General features: G+C 40.4%; 1 protein-coding gene and 1 long non-coding RNA gene across 5 annotated transcripts in view; both read left to right on the top strand.

Annotated features, from left to right (window-relative positions):
- Slco3a1 (solute carrier organic anion transporter family member 3A1) overlaps positions 1-20,797 on the top strand; it is a 318,089-nt gene that overhangs the window by 124,263 nt on the left and 173,029 nt on the right. The window lies entirely within an intron of this gene.
- The window catches only part of LOC147824873 (uncharacterized), a 112,639-nt gene that overhangs the window by 64,290 nt on the left and 27,552 nt on the right, over positions 1-20,797 (top strand). The window contains exon 2 of the long non-coding RNA XR_015441726.1: positions 1-20,797. This exon is cut by the window's left edge and continues 15,714 nt beyond it; it is cut by the window's right edge and continues 27,552 nt beyond it. This is a non-coding gene — a long non-coding RNA (uncharacterized LOC147824873).

Here is a 20,797-nt window from a genome sequence, read left to right as displayed (position 1 = left end):
TGTTATGTTTAGCTTATTATCTTCAATACATACATTTCTTTAGGAAACTTTTTTTAGTGAATAGTTTTGAAATATGTCATACATAGAGTAAAGCACTCAAATCAACAAGTGCATATAGCTTGGTGAATTTTCAGACGATACAGTCAGGAAATGGAAGACTGAAAAAGTCTCCAGCCAAGTCACTTCCCCTCCTCTCCTTCCTTCCCCAAAGTAGCCATTTTTCTGGTATCTCTTACCTCATGTTTGTCTACCTGTTGCTGAACTTCATGGAAATGAAATGGCACTGTATACCTTGTGTGGTGGTTGGCTGCTTTTGCACTACATCTGTTTGGAGACCATGCCTGTTGTCACATGTGGTAGTAGTGTGTTCATTCTTTGGCAGCAGTGTGCCCCACTACATGACTTTCACATTACAGCTATCCCTTGTTTAAGGACCACAGTTCTGGTCCTGTGACTATGTGGTTAATTAAATCGGTCACTAAATGAGGAACTGTATAGAGTATGTACATTGAACTATTTGGAACAAAGAAACAGAGAAAGGAAACTCCAACTTGATGACTTTACTTTCTATTTGCATAACTGTTACATGGAGTACTGTAATGTACAATAGAACATAAAACTACAGTACTATACTATATAGTGCAATCAGCAAAACTTACAGTACTGTACTGTAGAAGAAGCCACCATAAACCCGAACTACCACTCACATTCCCACATTGTGAGTCCAAATGTGGGCTATAAGGCCAAGCGGGAGGTCCTAAGTCCCAATAGCATGCCTCAGTTGTAAGTCTGAAAGTGATTGACAAGTAGGTCATTAAAGGAGGACTATCGGTATTTCATTGTCCACTCTCCTGTTGATGTCATTTGTATAGCATCTGGTTTGGGAGTACCATAAGTAGTGCACCTGTGGACATTATTGGACCCAGATTTTGGTGATCATGTGTATGTATGTCTATGGGATGTGTGCCTGGGGGTGGAATTGCTGGGTCATAGATATGTTCATCATCTATACTAGATACTGCCCAAGCATTTGCACATGGGTATACTGATGTGCATTTCCGAGGACCAGAGAATGCAGAGTGCTTCCATATCCTTGCTGTCACTGCTATATCTGTCTTTTTAATTAGTAACTGTTCTGGTAAGTACAGTCAGTATACTAAGGTGGTCCCTTAGGCTGTGTGCCTTAGAGGGCTCTGCTGGTGTGCTGCAATTTTATTTACTACAAGCCTAGCAGAGGTCCTCAGGACACTTCTAGGGCGTGTGTTTGCTGAAGAAAGTGGCCAAAGGAATAGCCATGCAATGTTTCTTGGAAACAGTGGAATAGAAGAAAGAGTAAGTATGTGGAGCTGGCATCGGTAGACTCCTAGGTCTACATGCACATGAGGAGGCTTCCAATGAACAGGATGGGGCCTAGGGTCAGAGGAGAAGGGGCTGCAGGTCCAGGGCCTCAGTTTTCCCTTATGACCAGTTTCTGTTGTTGGGGAGGCTGAGAATTCCAAATTTGAGCCTGGTCTTCCAAGTTTAGGTTCCTTTGAGGAATAGGAAGAGGTGAGGCCCATGGCGGTGGCCGAGGGAAAAGCTGGTGAACAGGCTGAGTGGTGTGGTTCTGTGCAGTGAGGGGCACCTCCTGCCACAGATCATGGCTTTCATTGTGTGTCCAGGTGGGAGTGTGGGGTAGGTGATGGTGAGCAGGCACCTGAGCTGTCATCAGAAGAGAGAGAGCCTCCTGCTCCCTATGGTGGAGAGGACAAGGGAGATTTGCCCTGTGGGTTTTCAGGGCAGGTGGAGTTGGAAGCCACTTCTTCCTTTCCTCGTTTCCCACCACAGCCTCCTGGGCTGCATCTTTGTAGAGCAGTGTGGGATTGAAGAAATGTAATATGACCCTGCCAGCACAGAGGAGGTGAGCTGCTCCCAGGGCACAGGAGGAGGCTTCCAGGCCACCGTACCACCTACATCAGCATAGAGGAAGTGAGCCACACGGGTGCCAGCAGCAACCCCCCGAACCCATTGAAATGAAAAGAGAAATAAACAAGTTTCAAAACCATACTTCCAGATCACCTAAAACATCCCCAAAGGGAAATGAGATGGAACAATCTGATACTCAACCACCTGGACTCCCTGAACTGGCAACAAAAGAGGATCTGAAAAAAATGAAATCAGAAATAATTTCTCAGATAACAGCAGAGATTGTGCCCATAGTGCAAGACATGATTAATAAATCTAGAGAGGACACAGATAAAAAAAAAATAGAGGAGCTGAGAAACTTGATGGAATCAAAACATAGGAAACAAACAGAATCCATAAAACAGATACAAACAGATTTCCAGGAGATTAAAAACTCCATTGAAAGTCTATGCAGCAGAATGAGCCACTGTGAGGGCAGAATTTCAAATAGAGAAGATAAGATTGGTATTAGTGACCAGGAAAAGAAAAATTTCTTTAAAATTGTAAGGGACCATGAGAAATCAATCCAGCAGCTGCTAGACGATGCAAAAAAGAATAACGTAAGAATGATTGGAGTCAATGGAGAAACAGGAGAGAGTTCAGATGACATAAAAAAACTGTTCACAGGTGTGATGGCAGAAAACTTCCCCTGCAGGAGAAAAGAACTTGACATACAGATAAGTGAGGCATATAGGACTCCAAGTAGCTGTGATTAAAAAAAATGTACACATAGGCATATAATTGTTAAGATTCCCGAAACCCAACAGAAGAACAAAGTTCTACAAGCAGTGAGAGAAAAGAAACAAATCACATACAAAGGAAAGCCCATCAGAATCACAGCAGACTTCTCAACACAAACCCTCAAGGCAAGAAGATCTTAGAGTGATGTATTTCAAGCCCTAAAGGAAAACAGCCTCCAACCCAGATTGGTTTACCCTGCAAAACTATCTTTCAAAATTGATGGTGAAATAAGATACTTTCATGACAAAGAGCACCTTAGGAACTTCATGAATACCAAACCAAGAGTCCAAAAAATTTTAGACAATATCCTACGAAAAGACAATGAGAATCACAACCCCAGGAAGCCCAGCAGAATGAATCTGTCAGGTGTAACCAGAAATTAAAACACAAAGGGGGAGAATCCAACAAACAGAAAAAGTCATGACAATGATAAGTCAATATGTATAAGTTATAACCATCAATTTTATTGGTCTGAATTCACCAATCAAAAGAAATAGACTGGCAGAATGAGTCAAGAAGCAAGATGCAACAATATGCTGCATACAAGAAACACATTTAATTCAAAAAGAAACTCATAGTGTGAAAGTTAAAGGGTGGAAAACAATACTCCATGTGACAGGAACCCGAAAAATAAAGGCAGGAGTAGCTATCCTCTTTGCAGATCAAATGGATTTCAAACGAAAATCTGAAACACTCTGGTCCCAAGAATTTCAGATAAGAGATAGTCAACTTGTATATACAAATCTATTGTGAACACGTTTTCCTTCCTCCTAAGTAAAAACTTAAGAACAGAACTGTTGGTTCTTAACAGTAATACAAGGAATTTCTATATTGTTTTCCAAAATGGTTTTATCATTTTACATTCACATTAGCAGTATTAGAAAGTTCTAACTGGTTCACACCTAAGCTGACATCTGTTCTTTTAAAACTTTTAACTTCATCTCCCTATTGAGTGTATAATACAATCTTGTTATTGTACTGATTAGTATTTTTCTGATTCTAGTGTTGCACACCTTTCCTTGTGCTGTACTGGCTATTTATCATCTTATTGTGTCTACTTTTTAATTGGATTGTCTATTAATGAACTGTAAGAGTTCTTTGTATATTCTGGTCGTAAGTTATATGCTTTATAAATGTCTTTTTAAGGACTACTTTTCATTTTCTTAACAATGTCATTTAAAGTTGTAAATTTTGATGGAATCTCATTTATCAATTTTTTTCTTTTATACATCATGTTTTTTATATCCTAGGAAATTCTTGCCTACCCTAAATTCGTGAACATTTTCCCTTATAATTTCTTCTTAAAGTTTTATAGTTTTAGTCTTTCATATTTAGGTTCATAGATCCTTTCAAGTTATTTTTATGTATGGAAATAAAGGGTTGAGGTTAATTTTTTACATATGGATACTGGGTGTTTAGTGCCATTTGCTGAAAACACTACCTTTTCTTCTCCTCTTGAATTGAGTTTATGTTCTATAAAATGTTAATGTTAAATCATCTTTCAAAACTCAGTGGATCATATATGTGTGGTTCTATTTCTAGATTCTCTGTTTTATTCCAATGATCTATATGTCTTTCCTTGCACCAACAGTGCCTTGATTACTGTAGCTTTAGAGGAAGTCTTAAAATTAGGTACTATCTGTCTTCCAACACTGTTTTTTTTTTCTTTTTACTTTTCTAGGTCCTCTGTTCTCCTACATAACTTTTAAATTTCAATATCCAATTCTTCATTTATAGCAAGTATACATAGACCTGAATTTTTATATATACTTTGTATTTTCTAATCCTGCTAAATTCAAATACAAGTTCTGGGGGCTCCTAGAGATTTCTTAGTATTTTCTCTGTAGATGATCATTTCATCTACATATAAAGATTTTGCTTCTACCTTGTCAGTCCTATCTTAATTGTGTTATTTTCTTGCCAGACTATTTTGGTTTGGGCCTATGTTTCAAAGTTTAATGAACAGATGAAGAGTAGGCATATCTGCCCTTGTTCCCCACCTTAGGGAGAAAGCATTGTATCTTCTCCATTCATATAAAGCATTTTTGCTGGAAGTATGGAGTACATGTCTTTAATCTGTTGAGAAGGTTCTGTTCTACTTCTAGTCTCCTGATAGCTTTTACCGTGAACAGCTGTAGAATTTAGTCCAATACTTTTTCTCCAGCTAGTGACAGGATCCTATGGCTTTTTCCTTTCCTCTGTTAAATGATGACTTTTGGGGATGGATCTTCCAATGCTGAGCCAACACTGCCATCCCTATAATAAAACCACTTTCTACATACTGCAAGCTCTGACTTCTAATAGTTTGTTTTGTTAAACAAATATTTGTCTATGTTCATACTTTTTTCTTCTATTATCTTTATCTAGTTTTAGTATTAGCACAATGTTGATTTCCTCAAATAAGGGGAGAAGTGTTTCTTCTCTTTTCTGCATTAAATGTTTGATATAATTTATCAGTTGAAATGTATGCAAGCCTATTGTTGTCATATAGGTAGGTTTTCAAGCTAGGAATATACTTTCTTTAATAGGTGCTATTCAAATTTTATATTTCCTCCAGAGTCAGTTTCATTAATTTGTCTTCCAAGATACTTCTTAGAAGTTATCAAATTTTATTTCAAAAATGATTGTTGTAATATGCTTTCTATATCCTTTTAAAGTCTGTAAAATCTGTGGTAATGTTTTCTAGATCTTGATATTGTAATTTTAAAAATGTATAATTGATATTGTGTAATAGGAAGAAAAGGTCTAAAGGAGCAGGGGAAGTGGGAGGGGAAGGGGAAAGGAAAGAAGGGAAAGGAAAAAATGAGAAAAGGAAAAAAATGGAAACAAAGTCTTTCCAAATAGGGAAGGCTGGAGGGGGTGAAGGGAGGGCAGGGGAAGGGGAAAAAAATAAAAACCAAGATACTCATGTAATGGTACAAGATCCCACTGATGAATGTAACTGTATTTTATACCTAAAATGTACCAATAAACTTAATGGGGAAAAAAAAAGAAATGTAACATGAGCCACAGGTGTCACTTAAATTCTTTACTAGTCACATTGAAAAGTAGACAGAAACAGGTCAAAGTAATTTTAATATTTTGGCCTCATATAGTCAAAATATTATAATTTCTCCAAGTGGTCCATGTAAAATTTATTCACATGATTTTACGTTCTTTTTTTTTCTTTTTACATTCAGTCTTGAAATCCGTTGTGTACTTAAACTGCCAGCACAGTTCAGTCCAGACCAGCATTGCAGGTTATTCTCCTAGACAAGGTAGCCCAAGAGGGGATCCTGGCCCCTACTGGGAAAGGAAGTTAATTTTCTATTAGTTCTCTCTGTAGTTATTTGATATGATCTGTTGCTTTTACATTGTTTTGATTTTGTTGATATGAAGGTGTTTTTTATAAAAGCAGGTAAACAGTGTATTTAAGTTCATTGGGTTGATATTAGACTTTTGAGATTCAGGCATAGAGCAAAAGTGTCTCCATGATTGCTCTTTCTCACAGATGCTGGACGTGGTCAGAGGATATTGTAAAGAATGGGGCAGGCTGAGGAAGGCACAGTGTGTCCTGGGTGGACACGGGCAGGGGCCACTTCTTATTCATCTTTGGGGTCATACAGCCTCTAGTTCCTTGCTTTGCACAATGATAGGTAGGAAATAACTCTACTGTGTTTTCTCCATGTTCTGAAAACCTAGTATCATGTGTTTATTGAGAATCTGTTATCTTCCAGGTGCTGGGTGCTATTTTAGGCTCTGGGATGCACCAATAAACAAGGCCAAGTTCTTGGTTTCTTAGGATTTATGTATTAGTGATGGGAAACCCATTCTATTGGTCAGCTTTCCCATTGCTGGGACACAAAACCCAACATCCATAACTTAAAGTAGAAGTTTTCTTGGCTCATGGTTTCAAAGGTTTCTTTCCATGGTCAGCTGGCAGAAGGGCATGGTGGAGCAAAGCTCCTTACTTCATGGTGGTGGGAATAGCATCTCAAGGGATATACCCCCCAGGAGGACTCTCCCAGTGACCCATCTCCTCAAACTGGGTCCCACCTTGAAACAGCACACTCACCTATGAACATCAGTGGATGCATCCACTGATGAATATAGCACCCCTGTGATCTAGTCACCTCTCTAGGCGTCTCTTCATCTATTCAAGTTGACAGATTGACTGGCACACCCGTTGTGGTCAAAATTTTAAAAATCACCATAGACATAACTGATTCTCAAAGTGATCAGAGGAAAACCAGTAGTTCCTCTAAGTCTTAGAAGATATGTTAGTCATTAGGCATTGGAGGTGCTTAGACACTCGTTGGAGAGTACACCCTGCTAGACTTGTAGGATATAGATTTGGTGGTAAGGAATTAAGGAAATGTAAATTCATTTCCCAGCTGTCCTCTTTTGCCTGTTTAATTGTTTGCATGTCTGGAGGCTGTTGAAGAGATGAGATGTGCATTAAAATGCTGGCATAGATCATAATTAAAGTAACAAATGAACACATAAATTAATAAAGCAAGCTAAAGGGAAATTTTGTTTTGGAGTGGTTCAGCATACAGTATCAGAGAATATAAAGAAATCTCAAGGTCAATTTAAAAAATCATCCAAAGCCTTTGGGTCTGTTTTAGTAGTTTTTAAACTTGAGCAAAATTAGAATCATCTGAAGGGCTTGTCACCACAAGGATTGCTGGTCCCCTTCCTGGAGGTTGATTATGCCAGTCTGGGGTGGAGCTGAAAGTTTGTCTTTTTAATAAATTCCCAGTTGCTGCTGATGCCCTGGATACAGGAGCCACACTTTGGGAATTGCTGGTCTCTTTCCTTAGTGTACACATTACCCTTATTATACACACACAGCAGTTTCCTGCTTCAGCTCCTACAGCTAATACAAGGGCCGACCATAAATCCTATTAAGGCAGAAAGCGGTAGGATGTAGTCAAATCCTGGGTGCAGCAAGAATGAGGGGAAAACTGCATCTGCTGTGTGTGTGGTTTTCATCTCTCCTCTGGGCTTATCTTGCTCTCCGTGACTAGTTCAGCTAATCTCTTGTGTCTCCTGTGGGGATAGCAAAATTAACTAGGTCTGTCACCTGGCTCTGCTCTGTTGATTCATTGCTGGACACTGCCGTTTCCCAGACACACTGCATTGTTCCTCATGCACCCACGCCTTTGTATACATTCATCCTCTACTACAGTGCTTTTACTCCTTGAATACCTAGCTCAGGTGGTACATCCACGACAGGCTCTTTCTGCCTATGCTCAGATTGCTTGGGACTTACCTCCCCTACCTTCCCCACTCCGTATGCTTTCTTCCATGCACTCCTACTACAACACTTAGCGTTCTACCTTGTAATTTGTAATGCAGCTACAGACAGTCTGCAACTTACAGTGGTTCAACTTGGGATTTTCTGGCTTTTCAATGGTATTGTAAAAACAGTTGCATCCAGTAGAAACCATACTTCTAGTTTTGATCTTTTCCCAAGCTAGCAATATGTGGTCTAATACCCACCAGCCTTTCCTTCCTGGGGCTTGATTGAACCTTTGCACTGAGATACCTCCCCAGACCATTTTTTATTTTTCATTTTGAGACAGGGTCTTGTTAAGTCACCAAATTGCCCAGGCTAGGCTTGAACTTGCAGTTCTCCTGCCTCCGATTCCTAGAGAACTGGCATTACAGAACTGCTCCACCAAGCCTGGCCTGATATCCTTTCTTAATGCTGAGCAGCAGCAGTGAACCACAGCTGTCCAATCATAAGAAAACAACTGGTACCCTATGGTGTGCTGTGTTCCAAAACTACAATATTCTGTAGTTTAGCTGTATTACGTGCATCTTTGGCTTAAGATATTTTCGGCTTAGGATAGGTCTATCAGGATAAAACCCAATCATGATTCTCTGGTCCCCTCATTATCCTGTGAGCAGGTCAGGTCTGTGGCCCATGTTCTCAGCCCACAGGTAGCAGATACACAGTAAATATATGTGGACCCTGTGATTGAATAACCTAGTAAAAACACCCCAGGTTTGTTGGTCTATAAAAACGAATGGGATAAAATCATAACCAATAAAGAGAATGCAGAGAGCTCAAATAACTGATATTTGGAAGAGATTTGCAGAATCATGGTCCAAATGAGACAATAATGAGAAGTCCTGAGATTTTCATTACATGGTTCCTCCACATCATAGTGAAGTCTGAATCAAACTCTGCTTGCATTAATTGTTTCATGGAAGAACCAAAATATTATTTATCTACTAATGAAAAGCAGTTTGCTGCTGCCAATCCAGGGACATGAATGAATATCACAAAATAGGTATCCATAAGCATCTGTAATCTCCTTTACATTTTGGTCGCAATAATAGGTTATCAAATAAATGGAAGGACCAGAATTGGTTTGAATCCTCAGCTTTAGTATAATCACTTGGGAAAATATTTGCAGAGCTGGTAAAAAAAATTACAAGAATGAGAATTTCTTCTCTTTACCTGGAAAGGAGTAGCTGTAGCCACAGATTTATTATCATCCAGGATATTTAGAATCCTCTATCCAGTGGCCTTTGAGCTTGCCCTTATGTGTATTTCAGTTGCAGTGCTAATCACATCTATAGCTCACATGCAATAGACTGAAAAATGATGGGGGACCGTGGGGAGAGTGCTTTAAAGTAAAGGAAATGAGCAATTTCTTCCTTTGGGGGCAAACATTGGATGGTGGGGTTATTTGTAATGCAGGGCATGGAAAGACAGTATTTTGAAAAAAATTATGGGGTGCTAATTCTTCCAGCTAATATTGCTAGAGTTTTGTGCAGTTTCTTTTATGAGTTCTGTCTCCTTACTAACCCTGCTTTGCTGGAGATAAATCAGTATCTTTGACGAGAAGGAGAGAACCGGGGCTATCCTGTTAGTCCCTCAAAGGACTGGAGTCATTTGCTGCCGGCTGTTGGCTGCCTCTCTGAAAGTTTTGTTTCCCATTTGTGTGTGTGTGTGTGTGTGTGTGTGTGTGTGTGTATGTGTGTGTGTATGTGTCTGTCTGTCTGTCTCTGTGTTTGTGTGTCTATGTCTGTGTCCCTCTCTGTCTCTGCTCTCTGATCATATTTTTGAGACTCTTGAACTAGTTTCAATTCCTCTTCCTTCCTCTTGCCTCTGGGTGTCCATAAGGCATGGTTCCTGACTCTGTCCTCTATATATTCAGTTATGAATTACCAAGGTCCACTGGGACATCTCTACTTAGACGTTTAGCCACACCCAGACACACACAAAAATACCCAACACTGAACACATCTGCCTGAGACACCTCTCTTTCCAGATATTTTCTCTCATTTGCACACACCAGGATCAGACCCTCCCTACTGTCTTTGCTGCTACCCAGAATGGATCCCTGCACTCTGGAATAGAGCCCTCAAACTGAAATCTCACACAAGTGAGCAGGGAAATTTGAATTAGGATGCTGGCTGGGAATGGGGCATAGACTGGCAGCTGCCCACCACCTCAGATTTGGGGATCAATAGAGCCTGGTGGGGACAATGAGGAACTGTAATGAGGTCCCCTGTCCAAGAGGCAGCTCCTGCTTAAATCCAGGGCATCCTTGCTATGTAGGAATGTGGGCCTGGTATTACTAGAGTTTTTAATTGTAAAGGGAGTGCAAATCTGCTGTTTTTCATTGCCTGATTTTCTAAAGGTCAGCAGTTGTTTGAAATTAAAATCACCCTTTGGGCTAGCATTGTACAGATCATGCAAACTGTGTCTGTTAGCGCTGTGTGAACTTGGCTGCTAGAGGCAGCTTCTGATGTAGAGCAGCTACCCTAGCGCCATCCAGGAGAACTATGTGAGCCACGTGCAGAGTGTGATCTAAAACTTTGTGGTAGCCACAATTTTAAAAGGAAAAAGAAAGCAGGTGAAATTAATTTGATAAAGTTTTTTACTTAACTGGGTACTTCCAAAATAAACTTTCAACATGTAATCAATAGAAAACAGTTACTAATGAGATATTTATATTGCCTTTATGCACACGCCTGTAATCTCATGTGTGCTTTTTAGCTAAGGCACATCTTCATTTGGACAAATGCCACATGACAAGTGGCTGCTATGCTGGACAGCACTGCTGTGGATGGTGACAAATAATCAATTAGATGTGTCTGTTGATAGGCAGGATTTTATTCGTTATGCTTTGTACAAGACAGTAAATCTGAGAATGATGAATTTACATATGACACAAAGAACTGTATAGAAAAAACATTTAGGATGGTACCAGAGTGATATATAGATTATAGATTTTCATAAGCCTCTCATGGATGACTTCTGGGCATTTTTTAAAGGATTTTTTTTTATCGGAAGCTGTATCCCATGACAGAAGTTTGCAAGTGAAGTTCTAATTCACGCTTTGAAGTTGGGATACATTTTGGATTTGCCAAGCTGTTGCCTTTCTCCAAGGTGAATGTCAAGGTGAACATTTGTCCTTAGTATTTAAAGCATAATGAGCACCAGAGAAGCCAGTGTAAAATGGGAAAGAATGTTCTGAATTCAGCAGTGAGTCCATCATTCAATCAAGATTTAGCAAATACCCTCATGGCTCAGGAATGTTTTCACCCAGTATGTATCTACCTGCCTTTTCACTACACATTCCTAATGGGAGAAGGGCCCTGGGGTAGTTGTCAGTTTGGGGTCAGTGAACATTGTGACCACATGTGACCCTTTTCTTTATCCTGACTACATGATTTTTTTAGTTTCCTTATGGCTCTACCCTTAAACATTCAAGGATCCCTGAGAGGTGAATGTGCAATGCTAATGATCCCAGAAAAAGCCATATTGGCTTCTTCTAGTAGTAAGATCTCAGGAACACGGTGTAGAGTGATATGGACCTGGATGTACTGTGCTCTCCCTCGGCCTCTCCATGCCTAGTAATGGCCAAGATGTGGTCACCTTGTCCTTTGCTACCAGAGGGAACCAGAGAGAGTATCTCAGCTTCTCAGGACTATCAGCCACACCTACTTGATTTATCCTAGTGATAACTTTAGCACCACGGAAGAATCATGTCATCAGTGCTACCTAGGAGCACATGGGTGCGCCTGTGGTCAGTTAAGGGAAAGTACAGTTGAGAATGATACCCACCCTGGGTTGAACTGTCAACATTGTTGGAACTGTCATTCTAGCAACAGGTGGGAATGTCATTGCTGTGACATGTCCCCATGTCTGAAGTCTGTGGTGTGGATCAGATGTGAGAATGTTGTCCACTCTGATGTTCTTGAAAACTAAGAGTCTAAAGGACCTTTAAAGGAGTTCTGGGCCCCTGGAGAGGTGAGGTGGTGATTTTTTAGGCACTACCTTCCTAGCTGGTTCCCATTTTCACTGGCTTCAGAAAGCAGCCTTGCAAGGTTTCAACCAGTCTTATTTTCCAAGGAGAGCTTTGGTGGGAAGAAAGGAAGAAGAAAGCCCGCCTTTGTGCAATGAGTAATTTTCCCACAATTGTCTTAGGACACATGCTAGTTGCTGTGCAACTCCATTATTGCAAACGTTTCATCCACAGCATAAAATTTCCGTCTGTCTTTTGAGCCTTCTGAATTCAGAGGAAGTATTTCATATTGTTATGTTTGGATGAAAGAGAAAGTCCCATAGCACTTTAGGTTTGAGGTTACCATTCCAAACACTTTTTTACAACGATGAAATTGAGAGCTAATTTATATAGATAATACTTAGAGTAGAAATTGAGAGTAAATACTTCCTTCCTAGGAAATGGCTCAGAAAGCCACTAGTAAAATGCGTGAGAGCTAAAGTGGATCTTGGCTCAGATAACTTTCGCATTTCTTTTCACCCATACATCTGTTTTTCTGATACATGTTTACCAATTGTCTTGTGATATTCCAGGCACTTAGAAGGCAAGCATAATTAAGATGTGATTCTTTTCTTTATTCAACAGACCTGGTTTGTGGTAGCCAGCCTGCAAGATTGGCCTTTGATCCTTTTCAGTTCCTGCCATTCACATCCTTACTCAATCGCCTCCTGCAACAAATAGAGTTGATCTGTGTAACCAATAAGATAATACAGAAATGATGCTGTGTCTCGCAATGTTAGATCATAAAAGGTGTTGCTACTTCCACCTTGTTTGCTTGCATCACTTGCTATGGAGGGAATCAGGTAACTGTGTTGTGAAGATACTCAAGCTGTGAAGAGGCTCACTTGGTGAAGTAAGGCTTCTGGCCAATAGGCAGGCCTACATGGCCAGCAGTGTGAGCTACTTTGGAAGCAGGTCTCCCAGCCCCAGTCAAGCCTTCAGTTGGCTGCAGCCCCTGCATCTTCATCAGGGACCATGAGCCAGAGCCACTCAACTCAGTGACCTGTGGAACTTCTATGAAAAGATAAATGTTTGTTGTTGTTTTACGCTTCTAGGTTTTAAGGCAATTTTTTATGCAGTGATAGATTATTAATGCACAGCCCTCAGGGTGTGCTATGCATTGATTTAAGGCTTTCACAAATATTAACCCATTAATCTTCCTAAAACCCTTTGAAAGTAAGTACTGCTGTTCTCATTTTATACTCTCAGAAACTGAGGCCCAGAGATGTTTAAATGACTAGCCCATAGTCATAGAATTTGTGAAAGATTGAGGTGAGCTTGAATTCAGCAGGCTGGCTATGTCCATGTTATTAACTGCTGGATTGTGTTGTTCTTAAGGAGCATGCTTTAGGGAATCAGTTATGAAGTCAGGTGATTGCCAATGAAATACAGAATTAAGATCTAAGAGAAAAGCAAACCTAGTTCTAAATCCAATTCTGTCTTCTGCTGTTCAAGATCTGGAAATTTCTTGGATAAATTATTTCTTGGAGCCTCCATTCATCTGTAAAGCCAAGATAATGCTACCACCTGTTCGGGGGTGTTTGAGAATTAAGTGAGATAGTGTGTGAAAGCCCTCTAGTTTGGGGCATGGATTTCCTTCCCATGCTCATCCCCATTGTTCTCCACCACCAAAGGGAACTCTGTCCTCTGTAGGATGCCTCTGCTCAGAGTCCTGCAGCGATGGACCATGGATGCTGCTTGATCTCTGGGATCAAGAGGAGTGAGCGATGCCTACTCTCCCAGCCCTCATGGTCGAAGCTCTCAAAAGACTCCTGTTGGGCCCCTCTCTTGCTTTCCACACAGGAAAAACCTCCTTCCTGAGCATCCCCTGACCTTCATTGTTAGATCACAGACTAACAAAAATGGGGCATTTCCTGTGCTTAATTACATTCCTCAGCACTCTCTAGAGTGGGCGGTGTGGAACCCCAACCACCCATTTACGAAGTAGTTGGAAAGACAAAAATAAAACAAAGAGTGGCTCTGCTGGCTCTTTGAAGTCTGCCTTGTGGTGCTTGAGGTGACTCTCTTGAGTGTTGGTGATTAGTGGGTGACACTGTCAACAATTGAAAGCACAGGGCATGGAAATCACGAAGACCTGCATTCCAGTCCCACTGCCAAGGCTTCCTGGTGTGAGGCTTGGGATAAGTTTTTTAACCTCCCTGAGGCTTATTTTCCCTGAGTGGCAATTGGGATAATGACGCTGCCCTTGTTTGTTCTGGTCAAGAGCCCATGGGATGATGTGGCACCGAGCCAGGATCGGTTCCCTCCACTTCATAGTGGTCCTGCAGGACAGCTAGTGTCAGAGGCTGGTAACGGTTAGGAGTTCACATTAATACAGAGTGGATTTTATTCCTGAAGAAAATTTATATATTTTATTTTTATTAATATGTGTGTGACACACACTAAACACACTCATCATGGGGAATTGGTACACCAGAGGAAATTCAGGGATAACTTTGGACCAAGTCAGTGTGCAGACATCAGAACACACAGCCACAGAAGAGCGATGTTCCTGGTGCCCGTGGAGGTCCTGAAGGAGAGGCCAGACACAAGCAGCCATGTGTGCACAGACCTTAGGTGTCCAGACCAGGTCTAGACCTCACCTGGCTGGTAGCTGGATATTTAGTCTTTCTAAATATATGTTTCTGACCCTGGAAGGAAAAAGTCATGTGTAATTTTGTCTTTATGAACTTGTACCTGTGCATCTACACACAATGGGAAAAAGCTGTTCCTGAAATGTAATAGACATTTATCATTAAAAAACACAAAGCAAGAGAAGGCAAAGCAAAAAACTCATAGGAACTTTGAAGTAGAAAGGATCTTCCTTATTCTGGCTTTAAAATGTCTACAAAAAGCGAAGCAAAAACAAGCAGAAAACAAACCATGGTTAACATACTTAATCTGCATACTTAATTGGTAGGAATAGCTTAAGGATGCCCTCTTTTGCTTTTTTCAGTAGCATGCTGGAAGTTTTAGCTACTTAATAAGAGAAAAAAAGGGGGCAGTAAGATTTAAAATGAATCCTTTATATTCTTTAAAATTGCCCACATTTGCAGGTAAGATTGTCAGTAAGAGGCTTTCTGTTAGGAAGAATTCAAGTTGGATAGCTACACACTCAGAATACAAAAATCAACAACATTGGTATGGAGAAGCAAAAATAAGTAGCAAATAAAAATTTTTTAAAAAGAACATTTAGACTAGCAACAAAAACTATAAAGTATCCCAGGAAAAATATCTGACAAAAATAAGTAATAACTTTACTGTGGATATTATACAGCTCTCTTTAAGGGAATAAAATAAGACTTGTAAACAAAGAATAAAATAAATCTGTATTCATGGATGGGTTGACTCAGTATCATAAATGTATTATTTCTCCCTAAACTTGACCTATAATTTCAATTCATTGCAATAAACACAAAACAAGGATTGTGGGGAGAGAACATAGGAAAACTATATAGCAGTGATGGCGAACCTTTTAGAGACAAGTGCTCAGACTACAACCCAATACCTGCTTACTTAGCGCAAAGTGCCAACGCTGAATACAACCTGAATACTAAAGTTTTAGTTTAGAAGAAAATAACTCATATGTTAACATCTTTTGTCTTAGAAGGAAAATAACATGTATGCCACAGGTTCGTAGCCACTGCTATATAGGATATAGGATAATGCTAAACTTGATTGAGAAAAGTAAATGACCAAAAATAATTAACCTACTTTAAGGGGTTGTGTAGGAAGGGAAATTGCCCTAGTAGTTATTAGGGTTTTAAGTTGTAATTAATGCAAGTGGTATTGGCATGGGGCATCGAAACTGCCTAGTGTGTGTGGAAACCAATCTGTATATGGATGGGTATATAAATGACACCAGCAGCACTACAGTCAGGAGAAATGGTTTCTTCAAGGAATGGTGCCTAAACTATCTACAAACCAAAAGGAATAAAATCAAATTCCTGCTTCATACCATACTAAAATAAAAAACTAGAGGATTAAAATTCAGAATGTGAAATTTAAAGCCAAAACTTTAAATCTTCTAGACGAATAAGTGCAAACCCTAGAAGAAAACTGTTTTCCAGTTACATTAAAATTTAAAACTTCTTAATATGTGGATACTATAAACTAAAAGCTGAGATACATATTGGTAAAAAATAACTGCTATACATAACCAGTCAAGGATTAACATCCAGAATAAATAATTCCTATAAATCCATAAGGAAAAAGACTGCCATAGAAAAGTGGGGCTAGGATGGAAGAGGTTGAAAGTAAGGAAATGAAATGGCCAATAATCATAAAAAGGCATTCAGTGTTGCCGGTAGTCGGGGAGATGTAAATTTGAAACAATACAGGGAGATAACCTTCGCACACCTCTCTGTTTGGCATGAATCACAATCTGACAGCACAAAAAGTGGCCAAAAACATGGGGACTTGATTTTACAGTGCTGCTAAGCGTGAAAAATTGCTAAAATCAATTTTAGAAAATAAGTGGTATTTTCTGTGAGAAACCAATAATTCTACTTGTGTAAATATACTCCAGAGAAAGCTGTGTATATCCTCAAAGAAACATATTTATGTAAGAATATTCACTGCAGTATTATTTGTAAGATTAAAAACAGAAAGCAGTCCTAATATCCATAAGGGAGGAGAGAGAGTATTCCATATGTAAAAGATAGGGTAGTTGGGGCCGGGGATTTAGCTCAGTGGTTCTGCTGCCTGCCTTGCAAGTACAAGGTCCTGAGTTCGATCCCCAGTACCAAAAAAAAAAAAAAAAGATAAGGTAGTAATTAAATAAATGAATGGGATTGAATTTGGATTACTTAATATAGAGTCAGAAAAGAAATGGTATTTCAATAGTATTCTATTTGTATAACTTTTAAAAACAAACAGAATAGCACTTTATATTGTTTATTGTAATAAATATGTACCAAAATTATAAAATCTTGTCTGGACAAAACATCTAGAAGTTCAGGAGAACAATATGCTCTGGGAAGGGAAGGAAGAGCGGTTGGACTGAACTAGGGAAAACAGAAAGCCTGTAATGTTTATTTCTTTAAAGAAAAAGAATCACAATTGAAAAGACCTGAAGTCGGTACCATAAAATGATGATGTTTTGGGAGGGCCAGTTCTGGTGATGATTTTCTGTGTTCATGTGTTTGAAATCCTTCATTGAAGTGACGGCCGTCAGCATCCTTCAGGTTTGCTGTAGGAAGCTAGTGAGGATCTGCCCCCTGGTGAGGACATTCCCTCTGGGTGTGTCCCCGTGCACGGGCAGTATTTAGGCATCGACCCGATCCCTACACCCCTGTGTGTGCACACTTGCATTCATCTCCTGCTCAGCTGGTGTTGCCTTGGCAACTTCAGATGCTCTGTTATCTCTGAATCCCGAGTAGCTGAAGGGCTTTGCACATCGGCTTTTCATTTCCCTTCTAGGCTATAATCAGGACCCAAAGCTGATCGCTCTATCTGTCTTTGTCTCTGCCTGCTAAACATGTGATTCACCTTGTCAGGATCCTCTCTGGCTCATATACCTAATTTCCAGCCATTCATTCCTAAGACATAACTATGAATGCCTAATCAAAAACAGGCAAAATTTACACCTTAAGCCATCTTCTCTAAATAAATAGTGAACAGGCTTTAACATGTTGATGATGGGGCCATAATTGGTATATCTCACTGCCAGGCGGCTCTGAAGCACCAGTGGTATGTGCATGACTATCCCGCAGTCACACGTGTACCACCGGTGGTTCGAGCCTGTGGGAATGTGTTAAAGACCAGGGTGAGGCAAAAGGTAAGATATTTGAATTGTCTATGCAGATCCTCTTACCATCCAGCTGCGGTGGCTGACATCAGCACATTTCCAGATGCTGTTTGATGAAACTTGTCCAGTAAATAGCTGCCTTCTGGTCAGCGTGGCCCATTAGGGACTCTGGCTTATATTGCTCCTCGTCCAGGCCGGAGTGCAGGGTAGAGCATGCCAGCACCTCTCTCCCCAGGCCTTCTGGGCCCACTGACTTGCTGAGCCGGTCTTCCCAGCTTCTGTCCCTGGAGTGGCTGAGCCTCATGCTGGGGCCGGAAGACAGAAATTGATGTGGTCAGGACATGATAACCTACATGCTCTTTAGGCTCTGGGTCTCAGCTATACCTCCGGGGAAATGTTTTTAGTGAGATGAAGGCTGCCTAAAGGAACACAAAGTAAATGTGTACTTTTATCAACACAGTATTTATTTGCATTCTTAGAATATTCCAGCGGGTCATAGGTCAAGAATTGCTGGTCTAGCCTTTCCCCTACCCCTCCCACTTCCTTCCCCTTTGCCCCTTTTCTTCCTATTTCTCATTATCTATTATACCTTTTACTCCTTATTTACACTTTTAGTTTCTCACACTAGAGAAACTATTTGGCATTTACACATGTGTGTCCTATTTATTTCACTTAAGAGTATCACCTCAGTGTGCATCCATTTAGCTATAAATGTCTCTAATTTCTCATTTTTTATGGCTGAGTAGTACTCTGTTTTATAAAAAAAAACAACATTTTCTTTATCCAGTCTCTAGTTGATGGGCAACTGGGCTGCTTCCAAGTTTTAGCTATTACAAATTGTTCTGCTGTCAACATGAGTGCACATATATCACTGTGGTATGATTCTTTTAAATCTTTGGGGAAGATACCCAGCAGGGGAATAGCTGGGTCAAATGGGACTTCCAGTCCTAGTTCTTTGAGGTACCTCCATACTGATTTCCATAGTGGTTGCACCAGTCTGCATTCCCACCAGCAGTGGAGCAGGGTTCCTCTTTCCCCACAGCCCCACCAGCATTTGTTATTGGTTGATTTCATGATAGCAGCCATTCTTTCTGGGGTGAGGTGGAATCTCAACATTGTTTTCATTTGCATCTCTCTAAAAGGTATAACAGATAATGTGAAATAGGAAGAAAAGGAGCAAACGGGAAGGGGAAGTGGGAGGGGTAGGGGAAAGGAAAAAAGGGAATGGAATTAATATGAGAAAATGAAAAAATTGAAACAAAGTCTTTGTAAATAGGGAGGGGTGGAGGGGTTGAAGGGAGGGCAGGGGAAGGGGGAAAAATAAGAACCAAGAGAGATTATGTAAAGGTGCAAATCTCCAGTGATGAATGTCATTATATTGTACACCTAAAATGTACCAATTAAAAAGAAAAAAGAATCGCTGGCCTCATCCATCCAGCCAGCTAACCAGTATTCTCTGAGTTCATCCAGGAAGGTTATATGGCTTCTTTTTTATTAGCCCTATAGATCAGTGCCTACTCGATGCATCCTGCTTGTAGGGTCAAGAGAGCATTTCGAATGTGCTTGTGAGATCATTACACAGGGGCTCTTGAGTAAGGAACAGAAGAGTCGATATTGAACTCCTGGCTGCTAAGACTCGGGATCTTTGTCCACTGAGGACATGGAGATCTCTAGCCCAAGGGGTGAAGGTGTGGTTTCCCATCACTCTCTATGCAGATGTACGTCCATACGGAAATAAGGCACCCACCTGCCATTGCTGCACATGTTCACTGCCCCTGATAAGCATCCAAGGCCCTGTTCCCAGGCACGGACATCTGGACACTCAGTCCTGTCACTAAGAGGCACCAAGAGGGAGAAATCAGTCAATGCTCCTCACTCTGAAAAGGCATTTGAATACCGTATCTACTTAGGACCTGTCTGCACAGAGAGATGGGATTTTATACATCTGGCAACAGCTGTTATAATTCCATAAAGCCAGGTGATAAAAACAGCACACTGAACACATTTAGTGCTTTTTCTCTTCTTTATTAAGAAAAAACCATTATTCACATGGAATGTGGGTCGATTGGTTCCTACTTGTCATTCTGAGAACTTTTCTTCTTGTTGATTCCAGCCTTTCCTAACAATTCATTTGGTTTGCTTGGTGCATACATGGTAGATTAAGAGGTTCACAGTAACACTATTCTCCGAAATTGGCAGTAGGAGTTTTCTCTCTGAAAGAGGCTGGAATAGGCAGGGGACTCCGTTTTATTGAATATTCTGTGGTGTTGGAATTAAATTTTCCCACATCCATATCTCTTTCGATTAAATAAACTTAGGTAATTAAAAAACCTTTTCCTGTAGAACAGAAAGAGTACCTGATAATATTGTATATGCTGTGATAACTCTAGGAAACAGCATGTGAATTACCAGGTCCTAGTTCTTGTACTTACTAGCCATGTGATGCCACAGGTTACTAAACAGCCTGAGCATCAGTTTCTCAAAAGGGGAGTCAGGACACTTATCTCAGTGTCATAAAGGTGAAATGAGACAAGCATAGTCATTCATTCCTCACTATCCAAGACGGGTTGGTCCAAAGACCCCCATGGACACCAAAATCTCAGGATGCTCAAGTCCCTGTACACAGTGGCATAGTATTTGCATACAACCTATTATGCACTTACTGCATACACTTTTAGACATCTCTACATGACTTACAGTGTCTATGTAAATAGGTAAAAGCTACGTAAATAGTTGTTACACTCTTGCTTGAGGAATGATAGAAAAGTCCATACCTATGCAGCACAGGTGAAATGTTTTCCCAATATTTTGAACTGAGGTTGGTTGAGTCTGTAGGCACCGAACTCCCAGATGTAGGGGGCCAACTTCATGGCACCCTTCCCTGAATCAAAATTACACTGCCTAACTCATCCTGGACTGTGGGCACCTTGTGAGTAGGAAATTCATCTTACACATCTTCATGGCCCTCGATCCTCTGGCTCTGTCTGTCACATGCTGATAGGAAAAGAAGTCCTGTCATACTATTTACTGCAGTGCCTGCAGTGCCGGGAATGGTCCCCAGCATCGAATACTG

Source organism: Heterocephalus glaber, unplaced genomic scaffold (assembly GCF_053883595.1).
Source record: "Heterocephalus glaber isolate CG9 unplaced genomic scaffold, H.glaber_assembly_v1.0 deba00001531, whole genome shotgun sequence".
NCBI lineage: Eukaryota > Metazoa > Chordata > Mammalia > Rodentia > Bathyergidae > Heterocephalus > Heterocephalus glaber.
This window is presented reverse-complemented; position numbering and strand designations above follow the sequence as displayed.